Genomic DNA, 17,943 nt, shown 5'->3' on the forward strand with positions numbered 1-17,943 from the left:
CAGATGCGAAAACCCTAGAGACAACAGTCTTCCACCACGAAAAGTTACGTAGCCGCCGCCATCGTGAAGCCAATTTCGGGGGACATAAGTCTCTGTTTCGGCACGCCGCCGGGACGGGGAATTGCCCCCGGAATCCATCTCCATCGACACCACCGCCATCTTCATCGCCGTTGCTGACTCCCATGATGAGGAGGGAGTAGTTCTCCCCCGAGGCTGAGGGCTCTACCGGTAGCTATGTGGTTCATCTCTCTCTCCCATGGTGTGATCTTTATGTGATCATGAGCTTTGTATCACTATTAATCTATGTGCTACTCTAGTGATGTTATTAAAGTAGTCTATTCCTCCTCCATGATGTAAAGTTGACAGTGTGTGCATCATGTAGTACTTGGCGTAGGTTATGATTGTAATCTCTTGTAGATTATGAAGTTAACTATTACTATGATAGTATTGATGTGATCTATTCCCCCTTTCATAGCTATTGGTGACAGTGTGTATGCTATGTTAGTACTCGGACTAAATTGCAACGGTCTATTATGCACTCTAGAGGTTACTTTAATATGAACTCCGGATTCACTCTCCACGGTGTGATGGTGACAGTGTGCGCATCGTGTGTGATTCCTTTATGAAGTTGTGGAGCTTGTTTACTCCGGCTTGAGGTGTGCTTTTGTAGCCCTACACAATGAATGGTGTTTGTTATCCAACAAGAGAGTGTTTAAGAGTAGCTTTATTTAATTATGTGATCATTGTTGAGAGTGTCCACTAGTGAAAGTATGATCCCTAGGCCTTGTTTCTAAGCATTGAAACACTATTTTCAACAAGTTCTGCTACATGTTCGCTTGCTGCCATTTTTATTTCAGATTGCAATTACTACATATAATCATCCATATTACTTGTATTTCACTATCTCTTCGCCGAACTAGTGCACCTATACATCTGACAAGTATATTAGGTGTGTTGGGGACACAAGAGACTTCTTGTATCATAATTGCAGGGTTGCTTGAGATGGATATCTTTGACCTCTACCCCCCTGAGTTCGATAAACCTTGGGTGATTCACTTAAGGGAAACTTGTTGCTGTTCTACAAACCTCTGCTCTTGGAGGCCCAACACTGTCTACAGGAATAGAAGCGTGCGTAGACATCAAGCTATTTTCTGGCGCCGTTGCCGGGGAGGTAAGGTAAAAGCTATTTCCTAGCACTGTTGCCGGTGTGTGAGTGCTCGAAGCTATTTCCTTTAGGTTCTGCGATTATATCTTTTTGTTTCTTGCTTTTATTTCACTAGTTAGGCTTAATGGAAAACAACAACAAAATTAGAGAGCTTTATAGTATTTATCTTGAATTAGGACATGATGTGTTTGAAGAGAGAATTAAAAAACCCATGGAACTTTGTTTGCAAAATAGTTGTAGCAATGTTATTAGCATGAATTCTTTGAACACTATTATTTTTAATGCTATGGAAAAGTCTAAGCTTGGGGAAGCTGGTTGTGATATTTTTAGTCCCCCAAGTTTTAAGGAGAAAATTTTCTTTGATGATACTTTGCCTCCCATTTATGATGATTATAATGATAGTGGTATTTTGGTGCCACCTACTATGGAGGATAAAGTTTATTATGATTATACCATGCCTGCAATTTATGATGATTACAATGATGGTTGTGATAGTTTTGCTCCCACTACAATTAATAGTAATGACTATGCTTATGTGGAGAATGATACTTTTATGCATATGAACCATGATAAGAATGTTTTAAGTGATGGTTATATTGTGGATTTCATCAATGATGCTACTGAAAGTTATTATGAGAGAGGGAAACATGGTTATATGCATCTTAATAATATTAAGTTTCCCCTCTTTATGTTGAGAATCTTGAAGTTGCGCTTGTGTTGCCTTTCTATGCTTGTTGCTTTGTGCTTTCAGTACTTGTTCCCTTACAAGATTCCTTTTCATAGGAAGTGGGTTAGACTTAAAAGTGTTTCTTATTTGCTGTTGATGCTCTCTTTTGTTTCAACTCTTATTTCTTGCGAGAGCATCATTAAAATTACTGAGCCCATCTTAATGGCTATAAAGAAAGCACTTCTTGGGAGATAACACATGTTTTTATTTTGCTACTGTTTTGTTGTGTCTTGGAAGTTGTTACTACTGTAGCAACCTCTCCTTATCTTTGCTTTATTGTATTGTTGTGCCAAGTAAAGTCTTTGATAGAAGGTTGATACTAGATTTGGATTTCTGCGCAGAAACAGATTTTTAGCTGTCACGAATTTGAGCTGTTCTCTGTAGGAGAATCTAAAAATTCTGTAAGAATTCATGAGTAATCCTTAGATATGTACGCAACTTTCATTCAATTTGAGCTTCTTCATCTGACGAAGTTAAGTGTCTCGAAAAAATTCATCTTTACGGACTGTTCTGTTTTGACAGATTCTGCCTTTTATTTCGCATTACCTCTTTTACTGTGTTTGAGTGGATTTCTTTGCTCCATTAAATTTCAGTAGCCTTGGGTAATGTCCAGAAGTGTTGGGAATGATTGTGTCCTCGCTGAACATGTGAATTTTTGATTATGCACTAACCCTCTAATGAGATTGCTTTGAGTTTGGTGTGAAGGAAGTTTTCAAGGATCAAGAGAGGAGGATGATATAATATGATCAAGAAGAGTGAAAAGTCTAATCTTGGGGATGCCCCCGTGGTTCATCCCTGCATATTTCAAGAAGACTCAAGCATCTAAGCTTGGGGATGCCCAAGGCATCCCCTTCTTCATCAACAACTTACTAGGTCACCTCTAGTGAAACTATATTTTTATTCGGTCACATCTTATGTGCTTTACTTGGAGCGTCTGTGTGCTTTTATTTTTGTTTGTGTTTGAATAAAATCGGATCCTAGCATCGCTTGTGTGGGAGAGAGACACGCTCCGCTTTTTCATATTGAACACTGGTGTTCTTAGTTTTACTTTTAGTGTTCATGGCGAAAGTTGCAGGCTACTGCATTTATTGCTATTTGGTTGGAAACAGAAAATGCTTCATGTGGTAATTAGTATATTGTCTTGAATAATTTGATACTTGGCAATTGTTTTGAGCTCTCAAGTAGATCATGTTTAAGCTCTTGCATCATGTAGTTTAAACCTATTAGTGGAGAACTACCGTAGAGCTTGTTGAAATTTGGTTTGCATGATTGGTCTCTCTAAGGTCTATATATTTTCTGGTAAAAGTGTTTGAGCAACAAGGAAGACAGTGTAGAGTCTTATAATGCTTGCAATATGTTCTTATGTAAGTTTTGTTGTGCCTGTTCATACTTGTGTTTGCTTCAAACAACCTTGCTAGTCAAAGCCTTGTACTGAGAGGGAATGCTTCTCGTGCATCCAAAACCTTGAGCCAAAACCTATGCCATTTGTGTCCACCATAACTACCTACTAGTGGTATTTTTCTGCCATTCCAAGTAAATACTTCATGTGCTACCTTTAAACAATTCAAAACTTTATTACTCCTTATTTGTCTCAATGTTTTATAGCTCATGAGGAAGTATGTGGTGTTTTATCTTTCAATCTTGTTGGGCAGACTTTCACCAATGGACTAGTGGCACATCCGCTTATCCAAAAAAATTGCAAAAAGAGCTGGCAACGGGGTTCCCAGCCCCAATTAATTAACTTTCATTAATAATTCTCTTCACATGTTTTACCCTCATTCATCAGTAAGCAACTTAATTTTGCAAATAGACACTCCTCCATGGTATGTGAAATGTTGGAAGGCACCTGAGGATTCGGTTAGCCATGGTTTGTGAAAGAAAAAGGTTGGGAGGAGTGTCATCCATAAATAAAACTAAAATACATGTGTAAACAAAAGAGAAGAGGGATGATCTACCTTGCTGGAGGAGATAACGTCCTTCATGGGAGCCGCTCTTTGAAAGTCTGTTTGACAAGGGGGTTAGAGTGCCCACTACCATTCGTTGACAACAACAAACACCTCTCAAAACTTTACTTTTATGCTCTCTATATGATTTCAAAATTTGAAAATCTCTAGCACATGATTTAATCCCTGCTTCCCTCTGTGAAGGACCTTTCTTTTACTTTATGTTGAGTCAGTTTACCTACTTCTTTGTATCTTAGAAGCAAACACTTGTGTCAACTGTGTGCATTGATTCTTACATGCTTACTTATTGCACTCATCATATTACTTTGTGTTGACAATTATCCATGAGATATACATGTTGAAAGTTGAAAGCAACTACTGAAACTTAAATCTTCCTTTGTGTTGCTTCAAAACCTTCTATTAAGAATATATTGCTTTATGAGTTAACTCTTATGCAAGACTTTTTGATGCTTGTCTTGAAAGTACTATTCATGAAAAGTCTTTGCTATATGATTCAGTTGTTTAGTCATTATCTTTTTGTTAGCAAACTATAGACCATTGCTTTGAGTCACTTCATTCATCTCATATGCTTTACAAATAGTATTGACCGAGATTATGTTGGTAGCATGTCACTTCAGAAATTATCCTTTTTATCGTTTACCTACTCGAGGGCGAGTAGGAACTAAGCTTGGGGATGCTTGATACGTCTCAAACGTATCTATAATTTCTTATGTTCCATGCTAGTTTTATGACAATACCTACATGTTTTATTCATACTTTATATCATTTTGATGCATTTTCCGGGACTAACCTATTAACAAGATGCTGAAGCGCCAGTTCATGTTTTCTGCTGTTTTTGGTTTCAGAAATCCTACACAGGAAATATTCTCGGAATTGGACGAAATAAAAGCCCACGGTCTTATTTTCCACGGAGTCTTCCAGAACACCGAAGAGGAGACGAAGAGGGGCCACGAGGCGGCCACACCATAGGGGGCGCGGCCCCACCCCTGGCCGCGCCGCCATATGGGGTGGGCCCCTCGGGCGTCCCCGACTCTGCCCCTTCGCCTATATAATCCTTCCGTCGCGAAAACCCTAGTACCGAGAGCCACGATACGAGAAAAGTTACTGAGACGCCGCCGCCGTCAACCCCATCTCGGGGGGTTCTGAAGATCGCCTCCGGCACCCTGCCGGAGAGGGGAATCATCACCGGAGGGCTCTACATCACCATGCCCGCCTCCAGACTGATGCGTGAGTAGTTCATCCTTGGACTATGGGTCCATAGTAGTAGCTAGATGGTTGTCTTCTCCTCTTGTGCTATAATGTTTAGATCTTGTGAGCTGCCTATCATGATCAAGATCATCTATTTGTAATGTTACATGTTGTGTTTGTTGGGATCCGATGAATATGGAATACTATGTCAAGTTGATTATCGATCTATCATATATGTGTTGTTTATGATCTTGCATGCTCTCCGTTGCTAGTAGAGGCTCTGGCCAAGTTGATACTTGTAACTCCAAGAGGGAGTATTTATGCTCGATAGTGGGTTCATGCCTCCATTGAATCTGAGACAGTGACAGAAAGTTCTAAGGTTGTGGATGTGATGTTGCCACTAGGGATAAAACATCAATGCTTTGTCTAAGGATATTTGTATTGTTTACATTACGCACAGTACTTAATGCAATTGTCTGTTGTTTGCAACTTAATACTGGAAGGGGCGCGGATGCTAACCCGAAGGTGGACTTTTTAGGCATAGATGCATGCTGGATAGCGGTCTATGTTCTTTGTCGTAATGCCCTAAGTAAATCTCATAGTAGTCATCATGATATGTATGTGCATTGTTATGCCCTCTCTATTTGTCAATTGCCCAACTGTAATTTGTTCACCCAACATGTTATTTATCTTATTGGAGAGACACCACTAGTGATCTGTGGGCCCCGGTCCATTCTTTTACATCTAAAATTCAACCTACTGCAATCATTGTTCTCTGTTGTTCTTTGCAAGCAAACATCATTCTCCACACCATACGTTTAATCCTTTGTTTACAGCAAGCCGGTGAGATTGACAACCTCACTGTTAAGTTGGGGCAAAGTATTTTGATTGTGTTGTAAGGTTCCACATTGGCGCTGGAATCCCTGATGTTGCGCCGCACTACACTCCTTCACCAACAACCTGCACGTGGCCTTCATCTCCTACTGGTTTGATAACCTTGGTTTCTTACTGAGGGAAAACTTGCTGTTGTACGCATCACACCTTCCTCTTGGGGTTCCCAACGGACGTGTGCTTCACGCGTCATCACTTAGCAAACGAAAAATGTATATCTAACTTCTAAAAACTGTGAAAAAGGAATAATAGGTGATTGGATATGTGTGAATTTTCATTAAAAAGTATGGTGATTGGATATGTACTTCTTGTTACCTAAAAACATCTTTTTACATTAAATTAGTACCAATTGCTATACTTTTTTTTTGCGAATAATTACTATACTTGTTCTCATAAAGAAACTTACAATAGCTTGGTGTACAATAGGAGGGGTCACAAAGATTTCCAAGTGGTTTCACCGAGAGACGAACACGTAAAAAGCTACATGCTCGATACCCAGAAAGACATCTGGATGGGCTTAAGTGTGAGACGATCCTTGTCAAAGAAAGACAATGAATTATGAATGCCAATGCAATGTGCACAACTCGTGGCGAGATTTTTATATTGACTGCTCGTACATTTTCAGAATGATGCCAATATTTCACGTCAAAAAAAATGATGTCCCCAATATCCATGTGTTATTAGTACTAGCAAAGAGCCCGTGCCTTGCTACGACACTGAAACAATATTATATTCCCTCCGTCTAAAAACATGTGTCTCAATATTTTTACATACGAATGTATTTATAATTAAGATGGGTTTAGATACATCCATACCTAGATAAAATTAAGATACATATCTTTTAACGGAGGTAGTAGATATGACTTTGATTATATTACAATATTCTCAGTGCAATTTTCAATCGGAATATTGGGCCGAATCACCGATTAAATAGCCAGTTAATCGCTACTCAGTGGGTCACTAAGTAGCCGATAAGTGCTGATTACCCGATTAATCGGCCGATTAACTGGCGAATTGGCCAATTAATCGCTATTCAGTGGCCGAGTGAGCCGTTACCCGTTAACGAATTCCAAAACAATGAAATAAAATAAAGTCGTTGTATTCTCGAAAGCATTAACTTGCCAAGTTTTTATTCCGGCGCTCGAAGGTTGATCATTACAGTTAATCGAACTATTGGCATAACAACAATTTGGTAAAATGACTGGTACTTCAGAAAACAAGATTAGGCACGTTGGTATTGGTGCTGCAAAAACTAACAAACTGAACCGACGAATCTCTTCAGTCTTCACCAAGGGTGAGCCAAGCTCAATTCACTCTAAGATGCCAACCAAACAACTACGTCGGCGCTGGTCACCCTGAAGCTTCAAGTCGACACGAAGGCGCAGCGCGTGCTGTTCGCGGAGTCATAGTCGGTGAAGGACGTGTCGTCTTCCTCTTGTCCCTCCTACTCCTAGCCCTGTCCGTGGCCCATCAGACGCCAAGAAGCTGCTCAGGGCAATCTCCATGGTGAGCAGCGCCTGCAACTGCAACCTCTACGCCAGTATCGCCAAGCTCGCCGACACCTACGTCCTAGCCGGTGCGAACTTAGACACGCTCATCCTTCACACCATGCCCTCGACGGCGGCAGCCTGCGACCGGCTTCCTCCTCCACCTGCCACCGGCCGGCTCCGTCGGTCCATGCATCAAAGTGATTCTTCCGCAACCAGAGAGATGAGCATCCAGTCCAGCCACGGTGGCCGTGACGCATCGTGGCACTAAGAGACATCCAAACTGCAGTCAGGCTTCACGTCTTGGAGAGGGCACCGTAGTGCTTAGACTCGATGCATGCGGCTGTTAGTCATCGGCAACATCCACCAGTTGACTGCGAGCGGCCCGCCATGCCCCCATGACCTACTTTATGCTCGCGAGGGAGAAAAAATCACGGACAAGCCGTTTCGTCTGATATTGCGTGAGGGGGAAAATTCACGGACAAGCCGTTTTTTTTATATTGTTGGGCCTACCAGCTGGCGTACGCACGGTCGCGGGATCAAGGAAGGAAACGGAGGCAATCTATCTCCGACGTCACACGTACGAATAGCGCATTGCAATTTAATACGGAGTAGTAAAGAAGATAGTAGCAACCAGTTTATGGGATATTCACTTTGGCTCATAGGAGCATTTGCTCCCACTATGTGAATCTACATTTTGAAGTGTCAAAAAACTGTAAAGTAAAAATTTTCATGTACATCTACACATTTTATGTTCGTGCACAAGTTTTCAAAATAAAATAAAAAAATTTGTGACTCCTGTAAAAAAGACAAATTTTGATGCTATAACACGACTACGTACAGAACATTTTTTTTTTATCTTTTTTTGTACACACCACATAAAATATTGTTTCTCCATGAAAAATTATGCACTAACAAAGAATGTCACGATGTACACCAAAAAATTTATGTCATAATTTTTTGACATTTTTAAAATTGTTTTTTAATTATTTTGTATAATGAAAGTATTTGCTCCTATGAGCCAAAACGCCACCTCCCCAGTTCATGACACACACAAAAGTAGGAAACTGATTCGCTTCACGCGGAGGCTACCAACATTCGCGGCCTCTGGGTCCTTTACTCCTTTTACATAAACCAAACTAGCTCGTCCGCACTGCTGCACCAACCGGTCTAGCAGGACTAGGTCGGTTCAGTCCTCGGACCCAAATCACCCCTAGTCCTCTACTCTCATGGTTGCACCCGCGAAGGGCCAGGGCCTCTTCTCCATCCATCCCCTCCTCTCGCTCCACGGTTCGGTCCGCTGGTCTGCCCCGGCGTGACTAAATTGTTCCACGTCCTCCCAAACCAGATGCTATGCGACGACGTCCTCCCAATATAATTTACACTAAATGTGTAATGCGGAAGGTTTTTTTTTTTTGAAATGGGGAATGAAACCCCGGCTTCTGCATCATGATGATGCACACGGCCTTTTATTAAAAATATTTGTGAGTACAACGTTTAAAACATCTCAGGCGTCACCTAGAGTTGATACAAAAATCAACCAGCGAAAGAACACAAAAGAAATTGGACTACACATCATTGTAACCGTCTATTGTGCCGCCAGCCAGCCTGGCACAAGATATCCTGAGCAACCATCTGGAGCCGTGTGCATCCAGTAGCCATAGCATCCCGCTGTCCCTCCGGTGACAGAAGAGCCCACAACTGAACCCAATCACTAGTGGAGAAGAGGCCTTTGGTCCCAAGCAAATGTCCCACTGCTGAACCAAACCGGGTCCAATGGGGGCATTGGTCCCGGTTCGTTTCTGCCCAGGACGACCCCACCCGCTGGCGCCTGTCCTGTAGTGGCCTTTGGACCCGGTTTGTAATACAAACCGGGACTAAAGGGTCCACCGCAGGCGCGGCAGGCCGTGTCAGTCGTGGGGAACCCTTTAGTCCCGGTTTGTATTACAAACCGGGTCCAAAGGCCCCCCTCTGGCTATATAACCTTGCCCCTGCCCAAGTGTGAGCCACACTTAGCCATTTTTTCACTATCTTCACAAGAGGGGTGTATTGCTTTCCTCTCTTCTTCACATGCACAAGAGGTGTTCGATGAAATGCTTAAGAGGATTTGCCACTTGAGTTTACACAAATCAAGCCACACTTAACTTGCTTTTTTCTTCTTCATCGAGGTTAACAACTTTATCCTTTTCATCTGCAATTGATAAAATGCATGTGTATATATACATCGTGATGTTCTGTAATGGTTTTGATCAGCTTAATTATATCATGCAGATGAATCGGCAATGGATGTACATTGACCGACGGTTTGACGAGTTCACTGCGGGCCTGGATAATTTTATGGCCGTGGAGGAGGCAAACAAACATGGTGGCTTCATGTATTGTCCATGTGTGGACTGCAAGAATACCGTAAATTACGCTCACTCGAGTCTCATTCACAGCCACCTTCTGCGATCCGGTTTCATGCCCAGTTACTATTGTTGGACCAAGCACGGAGAAAGAGGGGTTATGATGGAAGACAATGACGAAGAGGAAGAGGATGATGACGGTTATCCCAATTTCCCTGAATACTATGATACTGCAGAAGGCAATGAAGACAATGAAGTAGAAGATCAAGAGGCACCAGATGAGCCTGCTGATGATGATCTTGGCCGGGCCAAACCACAAGCAAGGAGAGAAAGTGAAACTGAAAAGGAAAGGTTGGCCTATGACAAGATGATAGAAGATCACAACAAATAGTAATACCCAACTTGCGAAGATGGCCATAAAAAGCTAGGCAGCACACTGGAATTGTTGCAATGGAAGGCGAGAACGGTGTCAACGACTCAGGATTTGGAAAGTTCTTGACAATAATTAAGAGGAAGCTTCCAAGGGGTAACGAATTGCCCGCCAAGACGTACGGCGAAGAAGATTGTCTGCCCTCTAGGATTAGATGTGCAAAAGATACATGCATGCATTAATGACTGCATCCTCTACCGCGATGAATACGAGAATTTGGATGCATGTCCGGTGTGCACTGCATTGCGGTATAAGATCAGACGAGACGACCCTGGTGATGTTGAGGGCGAGCGCCCCAGGAAGAGGGTTCCTGCCAAGGTTATGTGGTATGCTCCTATAATACCACGGCTGAAACGCTTGTTCAGAAATAAAGAGCATGCTAGGTTGTTGCGATGGCACAAAGAAGACCGTAAGAAAGACGTGATGTTGAGGCACCCTGCTGATGGCTCCCAATGGAGAAAAATCGATAGAGAGTTCCCAAACTTTGCACAGGATGCAAGGAACTTACGGTTTGGTCTAAGTACGATGGCATGAATCCTTTTGGAGAGCAGAGCTGCACACCATAGCACTCCGGCCTGTGACTCTTTGTATATATAACCTTCCTCCTTGGTTGTGCATGAAGTGGAAGTTCATTATGATGCCGTGCTCATACAAGGCCCGAAGCAACCGGGGAACGACATTGATGTGTACCTGAAGCCATTCGTCGAAGAACTTATACTGCTGTGGTCCCTCGCAGGTGTACGTGTGTGGGACGAGCACAAGCGGGAGGAATTTGACCTAAGAGCGATGCTTTTCGTAACCATCAATGACTGGCCTGCTCTTGGTAACATTTCAGGACAGTCAAACAAGGGATACAATGCATGCACACACTGTTTACATGAGCTCGAAGGTGATTATTTGGAAAAAGGTCGAAGGTCGTGTACAGGGCATCGTCGATTTCTTAGGCTTACCCATCCCGTAAGAAAGAAAGGCAAGCATTACAACGGTGAGGCTGATCACCGGAGGAAGCCTCCCCATCGTGATGGTGTTGATATATTTGGTATGGTCAAGGATCTAGATGTAATATTTGGAAAGGGTCCTGGCGGACGGTCTGTTCCGAATGACGATGCCGGACACGCGCCCATGTGGAAGAAGAAATCTATATTTTGGGATCTACCCTATTGGGAAGTCTTAGAGGTCCGCTCTTCAATCGATGTGATGCACGTGATGAAGAATCTTTGCGTGAACCTGCTAGGCTTTCTGGGTGTGTACGGGAAGACAAATGATACACCGAAGCACCGGAGGACCAAAGAACGTTGGAAAGACCCCAAAAAGCTGCATGAGAGAGTTAAAGGACGTCATTTATCCAGCTACGCTCTTACAAAAGCAGAGAAGGAAATATTTTTTGAATGTCTTAGCAGTATCAAGGTCCCGTCTGGCTTCTCCTCCAATATAAAGGGAATAATAAATATGGAGAAGAAAACATTCCGTAACACGAAGTCTCATGACTGTCACGTGATAATGACATGGTTGCTTCCGATTGCATTGAGGGGGCTTCTACCGGAAAATGTTCGACTGCCCATTGTGAAGCTATGTGCATTCCTCAATGCAATTTCTCAGAAGGTAATAAATCCAGAAATTCTACCAAGGTTGCAGAATGATGTGGTCCAATGTCTCGTTAGTTTTGAGCTGGTGTTCCCACCATCCTTCTTCAATATTATGACACATCTCCTCGTTCACCTGGTCGATGAGATTTCCATTCTCGGTCCTGTGTTTCTACACAATATGTTCCCCTTCGAGAGGTTCATGGGAGTCTTGAAGAAATATGTTCATAACCGTGCTAGGCCAGAAGGAAGCATCTCCAAGGGCTATGGAACACAGGTCATTGAATTATGTGTTGACTTTATTCCTGACCTTAAGCCGATTGGTGTTCCTGAATCGCGACATGAAGGGAGACTAAGTGGAAAAGGCACGCTAGGAAGGAAATCAATGATATGTAGGGACGGGATTTCTTTGACTCAAGCACACTACACAGTTCTACAAAGTTCCACCTTGGTGGCTCCGTATATCGGTGACCACAAGAACTTTCTACGCTCCCAGAACCCGGGGCGATCGAACGATTGGATTAGACGTGAACACATGTCGACTTTCGGCGGTTGGTTGCAAAAACATCTCCTGAATAACAAACATATTGAAGATCAGTTGTACTTGCTGGCCCAGACACCATCTTCGACTGTAGTGACTTTCCAAGGGTACGAGATAAATGGGAATACATTTTACACGATCGCCCAAGATAAAAAGAGCACCAACCAAAACAGTGGTGTCCGGTTTGATGCAATAATGAATGAAGGCCCAAATGACACATATTATGGTTACATAGAGGATATATGGGAACTTGACTATGGACCTTCTTTTAAGGTCCCTTTGTTTAGGTGCAAATGGGTCAACAAAACAGGAGGCGGGGTTCAGGTAGACAAGTTGTATGGAATGACAACAGTGGATCTCAACAATCTTGGGTATAGAGACGAACCATTCGTCCTAGCCAAGGATGTGGCCCAGGTTTTCTATGTGAAGGATATGTCTACCAAACCAAGAAAAAGGAAACATAAGGAAACAAATACATCAAACGATGAGCCAAAGCGCCACATAGTTCTTTCTGGAAAAAGAAACATCGTGGGAGTGGAGGACAAGACAGACATGTCAGAAGATTATAATCAGTTTGATGAAATTCCACCCTTCAGAGTGAACATTGATCCAAGCATCAAGTTAAATGATGAAGATGCTCCATGGTTACGGCCGAAGAAGATTAATTAAATGATGAAGATGCTCCATCATCAAGTTAATTGAAGAATGTTCATGGCACAAATGAGTATCTCAACATGGCAATCAATTTCCCATTTATTTTTGTGTAATCATGTAACTGTATGTAAGATATTAAAAGTGGAGATGCGCCACGGGAGATTTCCCAACCCTTTCCCCAACACTGTTAGATGAGATGTAGTCGTTCAGGGGCTTGCAGGAAAAAATTCCAAGGCGCGGTTTCTGAAGATGCCGTAGGGCGTGTGCACCAACGACATCTTCGAGAAACTGCGCCACGGGAGATTTCCCAACCCTTTCCCCAACACTGTTAGATGAGATGTAGTCGTTCAGGGGCTTGCGGGGAAAAATTCGAGGAGCAGCTTCCGAAGATGTCGTAGGGCGTGTGCACCAACGACATCTTCGAGAAGCTGCGCCACGGGAGATTTCCCAACCCTTCCCTTCATCCATGGGAATGAAACTCTGCTTGGCTTGTTGATCTGCTTGGCAAGGCGTATCGATGCTCCTTTTATAGGCACGACACCTCTTCTACTTTGTCTTGTTCCTTCGACAGGGCGTCGTGCGCTACATGCTTTATCTCATCGAGCAAGGCGTCCACCCATGCGTTCTTATCCCGCCGACATCTTTAGTCCCGGTTGTACCCACCAGCCGGGACTAAAGGTTACCCACACGTCCTTATCCCACCGACAGTTTTGTTAGATGACACAAAAAAGGATCTTTAGTCCCGGTTGTACCCACCAGCCGGGACTAAAGGTTACCCACATGTCCTTATCCCACCGACAGTTTTTCGCGCCACTGCGTTCCCGCCTATTTTTCTTCCCGCGCTTTCCACTGCTTCCCGCCTCCGTCCTCCCGCCATTTTTTCACTATATATATGTTGGCTTGGCCTCCATTTACATATCACATCTAGACTCATATCTGCAAACCTCATCACCAGGTCACATGGCTTCCATCGTATCTCTAACCCTCCGGGAGGCGGAGGCGCTTTGCGCGTCGAACTACCCCTGCCCGTCGGGCTACCGCGTCCCTACCGGCTGGTTGCTGAGCGTCGGAGGGGTACCGGTCCCTCCTGTCCCTCTAGGTGTGGCGCGCGAGATGGCCATCACGAACCACTACTACTTCGAGCTCACGCCAGAGCAGCGGAGGAATCCCCAGTGGCATCCCGACTACAGCCCGACTTGGGAAAGCTTCTTCATCAATCGGCGTGAGAGGGCGCTCGCCAGGCACGAGGAGGGCGGCCCGCCTCCTTCGAACTTCAACGAGGCCGGCCGTCGGTTGTGGTGGCGCGACCGAACTCTCCAGGGCGTCATGGCCCACCATGGCCCCCGCCTGCGCTACCCTCAGTCCCAGCCCACGCGTGCTCTCCCGCCGAGGTTTGACTACCGCGACCCCGATGCCAGCGACGATGATGACGGCGACTACGATGACTACAGTGGCGAGTACTATAGGGCTAGGCACGAGTATGACTGAATGACTCGAACAGTCGAATCTGGCCATGTATCTTAATTAATTTTCAGTTGAGCTAGGCACGAGTACTATAGGGCTAGGCACGAGTACTATCTGGCCATGTATCTTAATTAATTTTCAGTTGAGTTCTGTACTTTAATTCCACATGTAATCGCGGGAAACTTTTCTCATCATCGGCGTACGCACAACGACTTTATTGAAAATACAATAAAATAGATAAACAACTAGTCTAGTCGATCTACTCGTCGTCGGAGGTTGTCTCGGTCCAAATGTCGTCCCACCGAGGGTCGTTGTCGGCCCAAGTTGTATTCGGGTTATCGAGCTCGAACACGGCGGCGGCCCGACGGTGGCGCCTGTTGGACCTGCGTTGTGCCCGGAGGTCAGCGAAGAACGCGGCGGTGTTGTCGACGTCGTTGGGGAACTGCGCCCTCCACTGGCGCATCAACTCCTCGTCGTGCTCGGCGATTGCGATCCGGCGCTGCACCTGGCGGTGGCGGCGACGGTCCTCGTCGTCGACGAGGCACGGCGTCGGCGCGAGGAACTCCGCCTCCTCTAGCGATTCGACGTCTGGGAAGTTCATGTCGCACCGTGGCCGCCGAAATCGCCATGCGGCCGCGTCGTAAGTGCGCGCCGCCAGCTCCGGGGTGTTGTACGTGCCGAGGGTGAGCCGGAAGCCACCGGCGCGCATCTCGGCGTAGAACCTACCGTTCGGCCGCGCTCGGACGCCACGGAAGCCGGACGAGCCGCGACGGCGCGGCGGCATCCCGGCGACGAATGAACGGAGGCGACGGCGACGTGTGGTTCCGCGCGCACGCGGCGCTTTATAGCACAGCGACGCGGCAAGTTTGGCGACAGGTGGCGCGGGGAAGCGGCGGGGCGTGGCACGTGGAAGCGGCGGCGACAGGTGGCGCGGGGAAGCGGCTGGGCGTGGCACGTGGAAGCGGGATCTACACGTCGCACGGCGGTGGCGGCGGGGCGAGGCACGTGGAAGCGGCGGCGACACGTGGCACGGGGAAGGGACACGTGTGGCGGTGGCGGTGGTGGCCAGTACATGGCGGTGGCGGTGGTGGGCAGTACACGGCGGTGGCCCGTACATGGCGGTGACGGTGGTGGCCAGGCGGTGGCGGTGGCGACGGTAGCCAGTACACGGCGGTGGCGACGGTGGCCAGTACACGGCGGTGGCGACGGTGGCCTGTACATGCATGGCGGTGGCGGCGGGGCGAGGCACGTGGAAGCGGCGGCGACACGTGGCACGGGGAAGGGACACGTGTGGCGGTGGCGGTGGTGGCCGATACATGGCGGTGGCGGTGGGGGGCTGTACACGGCGGTGGCCCGTACATGGCGGTGACGGCGGGGCGAGGCACGTGGAAGCGGCGGCGACACGTGGCACGGGGAAGGGACACGTGTGGCGGTGGCGGTGGTGGCCAGTACATGGCGGTGGCGGTGGTGGGCAGTACATGGCGGTGGTCCGTACATGGCGGTGACGGTGGTGGCCAGGCGGTGGCGGTGGTGACGGTGGCCAGTACAAGGCGGTGGCGACGGTGGCCTGTACATGCATGGCGGTGGCGGCGGTGGACACGTGTGGCAGTGCGGTGGCTTTTTTTCATTTGAAATAAGGCGGGAATGAAATTTTTTAAAAAAAGTGGCCTTTGGACCCGGTTTGTATTACAAACCGGGACTAAAGGCCTTTTTTGCGCGCGCAGCGAAAACGCAGCAAAAATGGCCTTTAGTCCCGGTTTGTATTACAAACCGGGTCCAAAGGGGGGCCTTTGGTCCCGGTTTGTAATACAAACCGGGTCCAAAGGGTCCGCCAGTATATAACTGACACTTCGTCTCCGCGCGGAGATCAATCGCGCGAGACGACGGAACGACGCCGCCAGCTGCCCCGCCTGCGATCGCCGCCCACCGCACCGCCGCCACCGCTGGCCGTCGCCCGCTGCCGTCGCGCGCCGTCCGCCCGCGCGCCGCCACGCCCGCGCGCCCGCTGCTGTCCGCTGTTCGCCCGCCGCCGCCGTCCGCCGCCGCCGCAGATCGCTGTTTACCGTGCCGCTGTCGCCGTCCGCCGTGCCGCTGCGCGCCTCCTCTCGCCATGCGCGCTAAGGTGAGCCCCGGCCACCATTTTTTTTTTAACTTTTTAGATTTTTAGATTTTTGTTTTTATATATGTTAGATTAATTAGTTTAGTACAAAAATAGTTACAAAACTATTTACAAAAATTAGTACATAATTTGTAAATTAGTACATAATTAGTACATAATTTGATTTAAATTAGTTACAAAAATTTATTAGTTTGTTAGTGTTAGTGTTAGATAAAAAATTAGTGTTAGTGTTAGATTAAAAATTAGTTAGTTTGTTAGTGTTAGTGTTAGTGAAAAAGTTAGTGTTAGATAGAAAATTAGTTAGTTTGTTAGTGTTAGTGTTAGTGTTAGTTTGCTAGTGTTAGTGTTAGTTTGTTTGTTAGTGAAAAAATTAGTTTGTTACTGTTAGTGTTAGATAAAAAATTAGTTAGTTTGTTAGTGTTAGTGTTAGTGAAAAAGTTAGTGTTAGTGTTAGTGAAAAAGTTAGTGTTAGTGTTAGTGTTAGTGAAAAATTAGTTAGTTAGTGTTAGTGTTAGTTAGTAAGTATGTAGTGCCACCGCGCCCCCGGCCCAAAATAAAGTATGTAGTGCCGGCGCCGACTAATTAGTGAATTTATTTTTTAATTTATGTTAACGTTGGTACATATATATATGATTTGTTTTCGTAGCTACGATGCCGCGACAGCCGCCGCGCCGTGGTCTGACTCTTCTAGAGGAGATGGAGCAGATGGGGGAGGTCCGGGACTGGGCTCCGCCGGGGTGGCACTGGGAGGTCTTAGCTTCCGGGTCGCGCACCTTGGTGCGGAATCCGGGTCCCGTTGTCGACCCGGATATTCTTTGGTGGAGGTCTTATGGGCCACGGTCGTTTGAGGGAGGCCGGCCCCGCCGAGGAGGTAGCTCAGCGCATTGAAGCGGAGGACCAGCACGTTCGCCGTTACATGTACGCGTTAGACAACATGTATAGGACCAGATGGAGCGTTATGCGGGGATCTCATGTTAGCTATGCTCCCGTTGTTGTTCCGTGGCTTTGGGGCTACACCCAGCGCGGCTCAGGACCCGGTCGGCGCCCTCTAGGACCCGGTCTGCGCCGTTGAGTGGTTGTAGTAGTGATTGATATGTATTAGGGTTAAATAAACATGAACCCGATCTATGTATGCATGTAACTGCAGTATCTGCTTTCAGCACTATATTATCGATCCTTAGTTAAGAACTACATATGTAACTCCATTTTCAGTTTTCTGCATTATCCTTAATTTGATCATATGATGGTTCCTATGTATAGCTTGCAGGTCGTTGTAGAAAGCATGGACAGAGATGAAATTCAAGAAAATTTCATGGAGGAACTCATAGCAAACGGTACTCTGGATGATCGCGACGACGACGTTATTCCAGATGATGGCGGTGACG

This window comes from Lolium perenne, chromosome 4, assembly GCF_019359855.2.
Source record: "Lolium perenne isolate Kyuss_39 chromosome 4, Kyuss_2.0, whole genome shotgun sequence".
Classification (NCBI taxonomy): domain Eukaryota; kingdom Viridiplantae; phylum Streptophyta; class Magnoliopsida; order Poales; family Poaceae; genus Lolium; species Lolium perenne.